At 44.5% G+C, this 13,061-nt stretch overlaps 1 protein-coding gene across 1 annotated transcript in view; it reads right to left on the bottom strand.

Moving 5' to 3' along the window:
• LOC147890868 (uncharacterized) overlaps positions 1-13,061 on the bottom strand; it is a 78,190-nt gene that overhangs the window by 24,291 nt on the left and 40,838 nt on the right. The window lies entirely within an intron of this gene.

The raw sequence follows: 13,061 nt of genomic DNA, 5'->3' as shown, positions 1-13,061 counted from the left end.
TTTTTGGATCGTGTCAACCCAATTATTGATTCAAAGGTTGCTGCAGATCTTGAAAAGCATTTCTCAAGCACTGAACTTGATGATGCTATGGCACATTTGGCTAAAGGTAAATCCCCAAGATGGGATGGGAACAGTGGAATTTTTTGTGGCTTTTTGGGCTGATCTGAAAGATATCATTCTTACAATGACTAATTTGGCCTGGCAAGAAAGGCAGCTGCCTCGTTCCTGGAAGCATGGCATAGTGAAATTAGTTCCTAAAAAACGGTTGTGTGATACTTTTGCTGACTGGAGGCCAATTACTCTCATGCATGTCACTTATAAGCTCCTTGCTAAGATGATTATGCAGAGAGTTAAAGGGATATTGCATCAAGGATTGCATCCGAGGCAATAGGGTTTTGTTCCTAGGAGACAGATAAATGACAACATTTCCAATACACTTGTTGCCATTGAATATGCTAAATATACTTCACAGGATGTTTTGATTATGCAAGTCGATGTTGCCAAAGCTTTTGATACTGCTCACTGGGATTTTATCTCTAACACCATGTCTAGGATGGGCTTTGGACCTAAATTAATCCATGTCATCTATCTGTTATATTCAGCTTCCACTTCTCAATGCATACTTGGAAAGCACTTGTCCAAGACATGGACTTTGTTCAGATCTGTGCGGCAAGGTTGCCCCTTTAGTGCTCTGTTGTATGCAATTGCTACCCATCCGTTGCTGTTATATATTGATTATTTGACTAACTTGGGACCGTTGCATGGTCTTTAGTTACCTGCAGCACAACCTTTTTTGGCGCAGGCATGTGCTGATGATTCTCTTTTCATGCCTCAAAATAGTCCTGCTAAAATCAAACTTCTCATGAGCACTCTTTCTGACTTTGGATTGACAGCTGGTCTGAATATCAATTTTGATAAATCTAACCTTTTGCCATTGAAAGCTTGTGATTGGCGCTCGCTTATTTGGCATGGTCAAATTTTGACCCTGATCGGATTGTCAGACATCTAGGGTATCCTGTGGGTTGGAATATTACCATCAAACAGCAAATGGCATGGGTGTCTGAGAAGCTTTCTCAAAAGTTGAATTATTGGAAATTATCCACATGGCCACTACATGTTCGCCTCAGAATTGTTCAGTCCATTATTATGGCTCATGTTCAGTTTTATTTGCCCCTTTTACAACTACTAAGATCTCAATACTTTTATGTATCATTCAATGGAGCTATTTTGGAAGACAAAATCTCGCAGGAAAGGTTTGAGCCTGCTAAAAATGCACTTTATATGTTCTCCAAAGATGCATGGGGGATTAACATTCTCGACATTAGGTATCATATATTGGCGAGAAAGATTACCATTTTTTCAGCAAAATCAGCCATGGGCTATCATGTTGGCAGCCATGTGTATGAACACGAGGACAAAGGCATATGGGGATTGGATTACTGATCATTGGGAAGTGATCATTGGTGGCAAATTTCATGGCATTATCCCTAGCTGTCCTTATTCCTCTTCTCTATTACAGGATTGGAAGCGAGTGCTTTCTAAAGTTAAATGGTCTCTAGTCAATTCAACTCAGGCCAATTCTCTTCGCCATGAAAGTATACACTGAAGCTCAGTTTTTTATCTTCCTCTTGCCTTACAGGAACCGGTTAAGGCATACAATCTCATGAAACTTGGGATTCATTACATTGATGATGTGGTGGATGTTCAGGGGAATATTCTATCATTTCCAAATGCTTGTCGTCGATTTTCCCTTGGTATGCATCATAGACCAATATGGAGGAAAATAAGCATCTTGTTACAACGCCTACTCCCAATTCCACCTTATAATGGCTCCCTCCGATTTCAGAATTGGCAGCTCATGCCCTGTAATCATGGATTACGCCCCATTTCTTTGCAAGCCATTTCTTCTATAAAAACTTATAGGCTGATTTTGCCTCCTCCATGGATTGCGCAACATGGGAATACCCTCTGGCATCTACACAAATCTCTTTCATGGTGGAAGTCAAATCTCAAAGTAGTATGGAGAAGTAAGCTACCTTTAAAGCAAAGATTGTTTCTTTGGAGATGTTTGGTGGGCGTTTTTTCAGTGGGAGTCATTGCAAATCCTCATTGTTTGAGGTGTTCTCCTGTAGAGACAATTCCACATCTTCTTTGGTTTTGTCCTCACTCTAAAGCACTCTTGGACAGCATTTCCCATTGTCTTCGCTAGAGATTCCCAAGTCATCGATTTGGGAAGTTTTTCCGGTTATTTGGCAAATTGACTCCGGCATAGGCCCAATATTCTCTCTTTTTTCATTGGGTTAGATTTTGGGCGTTTTGGACTATTTGGAAGCTGAGGAATCATGTCTTCTTAGGCAATCCATTGCTTCAACCGTATGAGTTTTTTAGAGAATTACTACGGCAATCTCTGTATGATGCTTGTCATGAGAATGACTTAGATGTATCTACTTTTGAGGTGTTTTCCCACTGCTTTTGATTTTTCAGAATAGTCTATTTTCCAGGCTATTCTCATTGTAAAAAGTTTTTCTTATTATAAATTCAGTGGTTTCACCCAAAAAAAAATGTGTGTGTGTGTGTGTAGATAGATAGATAGATAGAGAGAGAGAGAGAGAGAGAGAGAGTTTATTAAAATCTTCGGAAGACCAATGGGTCTATGAGACTCTTAAAAAAACCTGATACAAAACAAGCTGGAGGAGTGGAGCTACTGACCGAGTATCCACACCCATACAAAAGCAGAAGAGTTGTATCCTACATAGTCACATCAAAACAACAATAATAATAATCTACAACATCACCATCATCAATTGTTGTCATAATACAGAATGGAGTGTGCTCAGGACAATGTGGCCCCCTCTCCTCGACAGGTGCGAGGGAACAATAGCATGAACATGAGTGTTGTCAGTCCCCTGTAGATGTAGTCCTACGCTGTCTCCTGGTCACGGCTCTACGTCTAAAGAGGGTGACAATCATACCTGTCACTCTGGCTCCCACTCTGAACATGGAGGGAATGTCCCCAAGTATAATCTGTGCATCAACCCTCTACCTGCGCTACCGCGTCATTGGCTCTGGGTCATGATCATGTTTGAGACCTGCAGAGCGGGCATCCATGTGGTCCGGCTGAAAGAACTCACTGATCATGCTCTGAGAAGAGTCCACCAGGGTCTGCTCCTCATGCCTCTGAGAGCGGAGTAGGTGCTCACAATGCCTAACTGAAAGAACATGGCCAGGCATCTCTAATTTGAAAAAGAGAGAAATCAGGATAACATCCCGAAGCTATCTCTGAATAGACAATAAAAACGTCCCCTGATCTCATAGTAAACAGGTACATATGCACCTCTCTCTGGGTAGACCCTCTGCTCGACCACTCTCAATGCGGAGTCTATGTGAAAAGACCCGAAACTGCCCAATATAGATCCTCAATGAATGGGGTAAGTGAACTTGTGTATACCTTGGTGGGTCAATAAACCCCTCATCTGAGAGATGTAGGCAATGATCTCTGTAGAAGCTAAGCTTCACTGGGAGCTCAATCGGTGCCAACCAAGTCCAAAACGTGTGTAGTTGTAGAAGATCCTCACGTATGACCTAGTTGATCTCATGATACTGGAGTGGGAAGAATGGTGCATCAATGCTGTACTAGAAAGGAAGAAGTCTATCCATATGTAACCCCCGTCGCTCAAACCAGCCCACTGTATGCGCATACCAGCACTCTAGTCACCTCCCGCTGATAACGCCATAGAGAGGACAATGTTAACCACGGTAGTCTACTGCATCCAGAAGTGCGATCTCCGTATGCCTTGACTCGATACAAGTAGGTAATAACCTAAAAAACTGCATCAAGCTGCAATAGTGAAGACATGTTAAATTTCTATTTGTTCATACAAGACAAGCTTGGCATTGTTATGTCTCAATCTAAGTATGTGCAAAAGCCCTTGGATAGATTCAACATGCAAGATTGTAAGCCTACAGCCACTCCCATGGAGCCAGGGCTGAAGCTTACCATGTATGATCCTGGTTGTACGGCCAGCACAGGAACGGGTGGTTGATAGGCAATGAGCAAAACCTGCTCTAATACCAAATGTGAGAAAGAAAGAGACAAACTGGGAGTAAGAGCTGGAGAGCCAAAACATGAAAAGCTGCAATAGATAAGATTAGCTACAAAGTAGTGTGGAGGTGGTTTTGTCTAAGTGACAAAACCACACTAACCCACTAACTCTGGTTAGGGGGGAAAACCTCTAGAGAGGGAAAAGTGCCCCTAACTCACTTATGGATTACATTGGTCACTGCCTAGAGTTATGGCAATAATTCTAACAACACCTTGATGCACTACAACGTTTCTGTGAGTCGCATGATTTGAAGGTCAACCTTTGTAAAACCAAGGTCATGAGCTTTAATACATCTCGGGTCACGATGCATCTGGAGAGATTTACTTTTGACAGATCATCAGTAGAGATTGTTTCATCATATACCTACCTAGGGGTTATCTTTTCTGGACCCATTTTCACCATGAGACCAACGATGCAGGCTCACTTGAGCAAACAGTATGCCTCGTTGGCCAGATTGAAGAGGTAGGCTTCTGTTGTCGAATTCAGCTTTCAATTCAGCCTTGAAATCTGCAATTATTTCCTCATTTGACCCTGTGAGCAGCATGTCATCTACATAAAGAATGATGACTACAATATCCCCCCCATTCCCGAGTGTTCAAAGCCAGAAGGTTGTTTGAAATAAACCTCTTCCTGCAAGTCCCCATTAAGGAAATCTGTTTTAATGTCCAACTGATGGACGTTCCAAACAAAAGTTGTAGCCATGGCAATAACTGACCTGATAGTTGTCATCCGGGATGTAGGATCAAAAGTCTCCTCATAATCTATGCCCTTTTTCTGAGCATATCCTTTGGCAACCAGCCGTGCCTTGTATCTATCAATGGACCCATCTGGCTTCCTTTTCACTTTGAAAATCCCATTTGGTACCAATGGCATGTTTTCCTGGTGGTAAATCCACAACATCCCGAGTCTGATTTTTCTCAATGGACTGCAATTCATTGTGCATGGCATTCATCCAGTGCACATTATCCTTGGCTTCTTCGAAAGTATCAGGTTCTTCTTCATCAAGAAGAGTACCTGCATAAGCTGATTCAACAGAAAGAGCCCCCCCTGCATGCCTTTACTGCACTGCAAGTCCTGCCAAGCAAAGGTGCCTCAAGTCTACTCTCCCAGAGAGTCTGTAGCAACCAGTTCAGAACTGCTTTTGCAGCATGCATCTCTTGCCTAACAACATCATTCACTGCCTATGGAGGAACAAAATCAGTAGGTGGCTGAATCGAGGCATGCGGGTCAGGAGGAGGCTGCTGTAAATGCTGATTTAGTATCAGCTGGGGAACCAAAAGCAATAGGAAGGAACCCCTCAAAAACATCATCAGAAGAAGCTGGAATAGTGAATTCAGCATGGGTATGAGCTGAATTCTCTAAAAAAATTACATCTCTACTCACAAAAACCTTGCTTGTGGCAAGATTGTAGAGACGATAGCCTTTGCTTTCTGCACTATACCCAACAAAGATACACTTTAGTGCCTTACCTGACAACTTATGTCGAAACTCCACAAGCACGTGGGCATATGCAACACATCCAAAGACACGAAAATGATCCACTGAAGGCTTTCTCCCATGCCAAGCCTCGTAGGGAGTGTTCATCTTCAAAGTCTTTGTGGGAACCCGATTCAGAACATAATTGGCACACATGAGCCCTTCGAGCCAGAACTTGTGAGGCAACTTCTTGCTAGTAAGGTTTGATCCCAGTTTGTCTGCTTCTCTCTTTCTTTCTCACATTTGGTATCAGAGCAGGTTTTGCTCATTGCCTATCAACTACCTGCTCCCGTGCTAGCCGTACAACCTGCATCCACGAGTCCCTAGCCAACCCGTCGTCATCTATATCAGCCCGTACGGTGACCTCTGTGCAAATCGTCCGTACAACCGTACGATGTTGATGCCGTACAGATCAAACGTTGTTTCTGCAGCCATACGTTGTTTCTACAACCATACGTTGTTTCTACAGCCATACGTTGTTTCTGCAGCTGTCCATACACACAATGTCAGCCGTACTTGTCCGTACATTTTTTGGCAGGTCATACCAACCTTTCATTCAAGCAGTGTCTGTACAGGCATCCGTACATGTTCCGCCATACAGCTTGCCGTACGTCGTCCGTATTGCGTCAACTTGCCATACAACGCCGTACAACAATATATGTCGTACTGCATCCGTACTGCTACACAATCAATCGCTTTGTCGTACGGTACTTGCACGCAAACCTGCCCTTGCCGTACATCCGCGCACATGACATTTGGTTTCAGGTGAATTTGGAGCACGAGCATTTTGCATTTGGACATTTTGCAAAATTTGGGGCTTTTGCAAGAGATTTGCAATTTAGCCAAGATTGGGGCTTTCAGTGCATTAGCCCTGTTTTGGATGCAATTTTCCTGAAGAAATTGGGGCTTTTGGCATTCGGATGCAATTTGGCAGTGTATAAGCTATTTGGACATTTTGCATGCAATTTTGGACTCAAATTGAGTCACATTGTAGACATTTGTCATTTTTTTGTAGACAGATTTGGCAGATTTTGGACATTTGCAGAGCTTTCTGGTGCAATTTAAGCTGTGATAGGCTGTGATAGCAAGCTGTCATTTTGGGCAGATTTTTTTGCAAACTTTGGTTGTGCATCCTTGATCCTCCCAGGAAGGGATTTCACTTGTCAGATTTGCTGCATTTTTGTTTTATCTAGCAGATATGGCTCAGAACAACCCCAATAAGGTTTTTGGTGTCCTCACACAGGAGGATAAGTTGGATGACACCAACTACTCCTTATGAAACTTTATGGTTCGCAATATCTTAGTTGGCAAAAGTCTATGGGATTATATCAACGAAGATGAGACAAGGCCAGAGACTATGGTTGCACCTACCACTCCTCCTCAACAAGGTGGAGGAAGGGGTAGAGATCAAGCACAAGGTCCAAGACAAGTGTTAGATGCAGCAGCTGCTGCTTTGGTGCCTCCCACACAAGAACAAAAAAGGTGGGATTCACGTGATGCACAAGCTCTTTCAGTTATTTCCCTTTCTGTCAAAAGGTTTATCATTCACACATTCGGTCATGCAAGACCTCGAAGGCAGCTTGGGGTATTTTGGAGAGCATGTTTGCAGCCAGAAATGATGCCGGGTCTCTTTCCTGAAGAGAGAGCTATCTCACACACATATGGATGAGGGTGATTCCATAAATGCTCACCTCACCAAGCTTCAGGACAATTGCTGAATATAGATGAGATCATTCCTGATTCAGAGATGATTACCACCACTCTGAATTCTCTTCATGAGTCGTATCTCGATTTTCATACGTCACTGAATTTGTCATTGAGGGGGGGTGCCAATCCTCTCTCTTTTCACGAGTTGGTAGGACTCTTGTTGCGTGAGGAGCGAGCCAAGAAGAACATGGCCAAACGGGCTGGCAAGCATGCCATGCTTTCAAAATTCAAGCCTAAAGGGAAAGGGCAGCAAAAGCAACATGCTAATCAGCCTACACATCAGCATAAAGCTGATTCCGGACAGCCCTCTCATAAGGCTAAAGGTGATGCAGAGAAGCCAAAGAGGAAGGGTATTTGTTACTATTACAAGAAGCCGGGTCACTATATTGGTGAATGTAAGAAGAGAATAGCAAAGGAAAAGAAAAAGGATTCGGGTATGGTTGTCTCAGATGCATCAGCCCCTAGTGCACATGAAGGAGTGGATGCGACAGCCAACTTTGTAGAAGAAGATTATGCCTTTTTGTCTTGCATTTCAGATTTTCAAGTGGCTGGTTCAAATACTACAGCCACTCTTGAGGATGATTCTTATGCTTTTCTGACTTGCAACTATGATCCTTCAAAGGATGCATGCACTCTCAGTGTCAATGAGACGTTGAACACATAGTATTTTGATAGTGGTGCATCCAAGCACATCACTTCCAGAAAGAGTCTTTTTGCATCTCTGCATGCACCACCCGCAGAAAATTGTGCAAACAATTCTTCTTATTCAGTGTGTGGAGTGGGTGACTTGCAGATGCATGCTTACAGTGACTCAAATTGGGCATGAGACTATGACACTAGTCCACAATTGGTAATTGTTTCTTTTTGGGCAAAGCTTGCATTTCTTGGCTGAGCAAGAAACAATCTAGTGTGGCTACTTCCTCATGTGAAGCTGAGTATAGGGCAGCTTTCACAGCGACAGTTGAATGTGTTTGGTTGCATCGTTTGTTTGCTGATCTTTCTCTCTCATTGGAGGGTCCTTCTCTGATTCTCACCGATAGTCAGAGTGCTATAGCAGTGGCAAAGAATCTTGTGTTTCATGCTCGCACGAAGCACATTGAGGTTCATTATCAATAAGTTAGAGAGAAGTTGCATGCAGGAGAGATCAGTATGATCTATGTGTCAACACATGACAATGTTGCAGACATCTTCACCAAAGCACTTCCACGTGAGAAGTTTGACGCATTTCGCAGTGCCTTGAACTTATCTCCTTTTGGTGATTGATCACTTCCTTGTACATCATCACATTGGCCTGCAAGGGGGTGTTAGAACTATTGGCATATTCTAGGCAGTTGCCACTGTAATCCATAAGTGAATTAGAGGCACATTTTCCTCACTAGAGGTCTTATCCCCCCTAACCACAGTTAGTGGGTTCGTGTGGTTTTGTCACTTAGACAAAACCACCTGCACACTACTTTGTAGCTGATTTTATCTATGGCAGCTTTCACATTTTGGCTCTCCAACTCTTGCTCCCAGTTTATATGCTTCTCTTTCTTTCTCACAGGTGTCTCTGGAGCCCCTCTGCTGAGGACGATAGGAGTACCACATCATCTGCGTAAAGCAATATCTGAATCAGAGTGCCAGCAAGAGAGCATCCATTCCCTCCCTAATGTCTGCATGACTGCCTCAAGCTCATCAATGTAAAAGCCAAACAAGGTGGGTGATAAAGAACATACTTATTTGACCCCAATCGTACTCAAAATCTCCTTTGTCCACCCAGCTCATGTCCAAACTCTGCCTGAAACTCTCTCGTAAAGTACCATAACTGCCCAGATAACCTCCTAATCATAACCCAAGTCCTACAAGCGCCTGATGAGGCGGGCCCTAGGAACGGTGTCAAAGGCTTTGCGGAAATCCACAAAGCAACAATAAACCCTTTGACTCCGTGGCCTCGCCTCCTCAATGATACATCTAAGCGTGGTCCATGGTCCCATGACCATGCCGGAACCCTCCTCGTCCATATGCTCTGAGCCCTCGCATCTCTGCAAATCGATTGACCTCAAAATCAAGCACGGATGCATAAATCTTGGACATGACATGCCCAATCTAAATGGTCTTGTAGTTCCCCAGGTTCATAGGATCCCCTGCCTTGTGGATAGGTGAGATAGTCTTAAGAGTCCAAGTGCATGAAAAGCCAAGGCAAACGACTTCATTAAATAGCTTTGCTACGATCGGGGTGAGGATGTTAATCCCATCTACAATGAACTCAGTGCATAGACCCTCCTGATCTTTCGCTCGACCGTTATGAAGCTTCATCACCGCATCCTTAACACCCCCCTTAGTGAAGAGTGTACAAGCAGTAGGACGAGGTATGTGTGACAGGTCAGCAACGGCTGACCCGGGATCTCATATAGTGTGTGTGTGTGTGTGTGTACTCATGCTAAACTCTAGTATCGGTGAGGGGTGAAGGGGACCGTCTCTCTAGAAATCTCTGCCAAAAGTCTTTGGAGTTATTACTAAACAAAGTGTCCAATAATTCCTCCTCACTTCAGCGTATCGTGTCAGGTTCGGTTGAAAGATTATGTTTAGTCTCGAGTTTGAGTTGAAGGCGTAAAGCCTCACGCTCATCTGTTAGATTCTCACTGTGCCCACCTGTGAGCCCCCGATTTGAGGGGACAAGGGGCAGTGAGAGATAGGAGGGCTGGGAGAGAGACTCAGGCCAGAACCAGAGGGAGGAGAGCATGGCAAATATAGGCGACCAGCACACAGGCTGGTCGCAGCCTGCAACAGCAGGTAAAAGGGGGCTTTAGGCCTCACATGGAGGCTCCTGCAGCACAGACTGGCTGCACAGGGCACCCTTATATAGGGGCCTGTGGCAGGCCAAGTCGGCCCAACCAAGGCCACTGACCAGGGCCAACCCTTGTCAGTTTTATGGGGCCCATGAAGTCGGCCACCAGATAGGGTACCGACCCTACTGGTCGGTCATCTTAAGGGGCCTGGGCAGTGCCTATAAAAGGCCCACTTCTCCATTGATCCCTGCATCCAGTGCACTACAGAAAGCCTTCTCCAAGGCAGCATTCAGCACTCAGATCTGGGAGAGTTTGTGAGAGAGAGTTCATCAGTTTGCTCCACCACTCTGCTGTGATTTGTACTGCTCCCTTGGAGCCATTTTCAACCCACCATCCGGTGGATGAATATACTCTCTCTCTCTCTCCATCTATTCCGTCTATATTTCTGAGTGTGTGTTTGTTGCATCTGTGATCGTCTATCTGAGTTGAGTGTGTGAGAGTTGAGGGTGGAGGATTGAGTGATTCATTCCCTCCTATTTTCTAACATCGTCATCATACCAACTGTTGCAAGGAACGGGCCCTAGTGGTGGTGGGCGAGTAGAACGAGTAGTATGAGGAAAGCCGTGAAGTGAAGCCTCATGGAGTGAACGGGTGATCAAGGCAGCACGAACTTCTAGTAGGGGAATGAAGTCAATATATGTGAGTAAAGTATAAAGGCACGATAAGTACCTAAGTGAAAGACTACGATCGAAATGTATGTCCTCATGGGTGATCGGAGAAGTGAAGTGTATAGCGAGGCGGGGTGTGGAGACACGGAAGAAGAGATAGGTGTGGTCAACCCTAGGGGGTAGTGGTGCAACGAAAAATTCAGTGATGCGAGAGGCAAAGGCAGGGACCCCATGATGTAGTCAACAACGCTAGACCCCCCCTCCATGAGGGAAGACCATTGTAAATAATGAGATCGTGTATCCTACCAAGCTCAAGCAATGCCTGACCATAAGAAGCGACTGGGGCGGCCCGCCTGTCTCCTGAGACTCGCAACAAACCTACATCCTCTGGGTCAATATTTGGTAACATAATAGAGCCATCTCTGATGTCAAGGAGTGACACCTAGCATGCTCCTGTCCTCGCATTGAAGTCCCCAACCAGAACGACTTCCCCATGACTCAAGAAATCAACCATATCCTGATAGAGAGCCGCAAATGGTGATGTCTCACTCTCCTCTTGAACATCTCGCGCAAAGTATGAGGTCTAGGGGGGAAAGTAGCATACTGCAATGAACAAATCATGGCTGTCTGTGTGTCAAATCCGGATCCAGAGGAACCTAGAGTGTAAGTCTGTCTTCGCTACTGAAATGGCACCCAAAAGAGAAGACCTATAGAGAACTGCTACTCCACCGAACCCTCGTACTCCTCCAATGTCCCTCGTCTCATCTCTGTAAGCTACCTCCCAGGTGTAGCCACTGACCACAGGTAGATGGCACTCTGGACTCTGATCTGTATAGAAGACTGTCACGACCGGTATAGGATTCCGAGAAGTTCCCTTCCGACCATAAGGTAATATTACAGTTCCAAATGGTACAAGATAAGGTCTCAGCAGATATCTGAGTCCCATAGACCCCGTCCCAACTGGAGCCTATAAAGATTCGTCCATCTTGTACTACCACCCACTTCCCGTCCTTTCGGGCCTGATCTCACTCCTATATCAAAGTGCGTCTCTTCTCTACCTATAAGGGGGTGAGATCCTAATCCATGGAGATAGATGGGTGGTCTCGTAGGATGGATCTACGTCGTAAAGCCGCTAGTCGCGCATGTGCATCATGAAAGCGTATAATGAGGGGCTGCTCTCAATTGGGATCTCTCCCCACTCGCCAGGCCTTCTCGATCCCATGCTCTGCTACCACGAGAGTGGTGGCCAGAGATGTATTACTATCTTCGCGAGGCCTTGCGGACCTATGAGACAAAGTACAGTCCAAGGGTAACTCATACAAGCCACTGTGGACTCGAGTAGAGGGCTCACTAAGGCCCTTTACTGAGTACTATGCTGAACTAAACTCAAAACTAGTACTCAATCTCAAAGTCAAGACACATAGCCAAGTGCCATGGTATCATGTATCTATATCCGTTGGGGTCGTCTCTTGCCGTGGCGGGGGATGCAGTCTCCATGATCTTTGTATCTGGTGGGCATATCGAGAGTGACACCTCTGCTCGGGCAGTCCCCACTGAGTAGAGCTACGATGGGCTCAACCTCCATGTATACATACATATATGTCTATATACACACATATGTATATGTATATGTATATATACATATACCTTTGTAAGACTACAATATGTCCAATCATACAGATTTAGATTTTTTGTTGTTCTAAAGACTAATTGAGAAGATTTTTAGCTGTTGGGGCTTCTGCAACCGTGTAAGATGAATCAATGTAGTTGAACAAATGATCACCACCTGGACAAAAATTCAAAGAATTTGCATGTCCGCTAAGGTGATAGAAAAACATACCTTTGTAAGACTAGAATATGTCCAATCATACAAATTTAGATTTTTTGTTGTTCTAAAGACTAATTGAGAATATTTTTAGCTATTGGGGCTTCTGCACCCACCCGCGTAAGATAAATCGATGTAGTTGAACAGTGGATCACCACTTGGACGAAAATATATCTATATGTGTGTGTTGCATGTGTACATACACACACACATACATGCACGCACGCACATACACGCGCGCACACAAGCACATGCATGTGCACACACATGCATGTGGAGGGGGGCAGTCAGTGGAGGGGGGTGGGGACAACGGGGGGTCATATGTGTATGTATGTATGTCTGTATATGAATTTGTGTGTTACAAAAAAAATTGTGCGCGCATATCTAATTGTGTGTGTGAGGCATAGCATTAAAGTTACGAATTACGAATTTTTTGTAAAACAAAGGCGAGAAAGAAGAGAAACAATGAGAAGTAGAAGTAGAAGTAGAATTTTATTATCCTCCTCGGGGGGCC

The sequence above is a fragment of the Dipteris shenzhenensis genome, chromosome 18 (genome assembly GCF_047967505.1).
Source record: "Dipteris shenzhenensis isolate YYH24624 ecotype China chromosome 18, Dip_SZ_1.0, whole genome shotgun sequence".
Taxonomy (NCBI): Eukaryota; Viridiplantae; Streptophyta; class Polypodiopsida; order Gleicheniales; family Dipteridaceae; genus Dipteris; species Dipteris shenzhenensis.
Note: the sequence above shows the minus strand (reverse complement) of the source record. Positions and strands in the feature narration are given on the sequence as shown.